The sequence below is a fragment of the Bison bison genome, unplaced genomic scaffold (genome assembly GCF_000754665.1).
Source record: "Bison bison bison isolate TAMUID 2011002044 unplaced genomic scaffold, Bison_UMD1.0 scf7180017864535, whole genome shotgun sequence".
NCBI classification, from domain to species: Eukaryota; Metazoa; Chordata; class Mammalia; order Artiodactyla; family Bovidae; genus Bison; species Bison bison.
The window spans coordinates 8,350,538-8,351,755 of NW_011495084.1; positions in this window are offsets into that span (position 1 = coordinate 8,350,538).

Below are 1,218 nucleotides of genomic sequence, written 5' to 3' on the forward strand. Positions count from 1 at the left end.
GTCCTGGGTTTTTTTTTTTTTTTTTTTTTTTTATGTTTGTTGGGAATTGTTGATCATGGTTTCAACTGCAGTGCTTGTGATTGGTGTGTTCACATTTTGTATTTCTTCATGGTTCAGTCCAGGGAGACTGTACCTTTCTAAGAATTTGTCCATTTTTGCAGGTTGTCCATTTTATTGGCATACAGTTATTCATAGTAGTCTCTTAGGATCCTCTGTATTTCTGTGAAGTCAGTTGTAATTTCTCTTTTTTCATTTCATATTTTCCTGATTTGAGTCCTCTGTCTTTTTCTTGATTAGTCTGGCTAAAGGTTTATCAATTTTGTTTATCTTTTCAAAGAACCAGCTTTGAGTTTCATTCATCCATGCAATTGTTTTCTGTCTCTGTTTCTTTTATTTCTTCTCTGATCTTTATAATTTCTTTTCTTCTACTAACATTAGGTTTTGCTTGTTCTTCTTTCTCTAGTTGTTTTAGGTATAAGGTTAGGTTTTTTACTTGAGATTTTTCTCGTTTCTTGAGATAAACTTGTATTGCTATAAGCTTCCCTCTTAGAACTTCTTTTGCAGTATCCCATAAGTTTTGGACAACTGTGCTTTCATTTTCATTTGTTTCTAGGTATTTCTTTTTTTAATTTCTTCTTTGATTTCTTCAGTGATCCAGTGGTTGTTTATTAGCATATTGTTTAGCTGCCACATGTTTGTGTTCCTTAATTTTTTTTAATTTTTGCTACTTATTTCTAATCTCATAGCATTGTGACAAGAAAAGATATGATTTCAATTTTCTTAAATTTGCCAAGCATGTGATCAATCATGGAAAATGTTTTGTGAGCACTTGAGAAGAATGTGTAGTCTGCTGCTTTTGGATGGAATGCTCAATAAATATCAATTAAGTCCAACTCATCTAAAATGTCATTTAGTGCCAGCGTTTCCTCATTGACTTTCTGTCTGAATGATCTGTCCATTGATGAAAATGGGATATTAAAGTTCCCCACTATTAATCTGTTACTATTGATCTCTCCCTTTTTGTTTGTTAGTGGTTGCCTTAGAAATGGTATGGACCTAACAGAAGCAGAAGATATTAAGAAGAGATGGCAAGAATACACAGAAGAACTGTACAAAAAAGATCTTCAAGACCCAGATAATCACGATGGTGTGATCACTGATCTAGAGCCAGACATCCTGGAATGTGAAGTCAAGTAGGCCTTAGAAAGCATCACTACG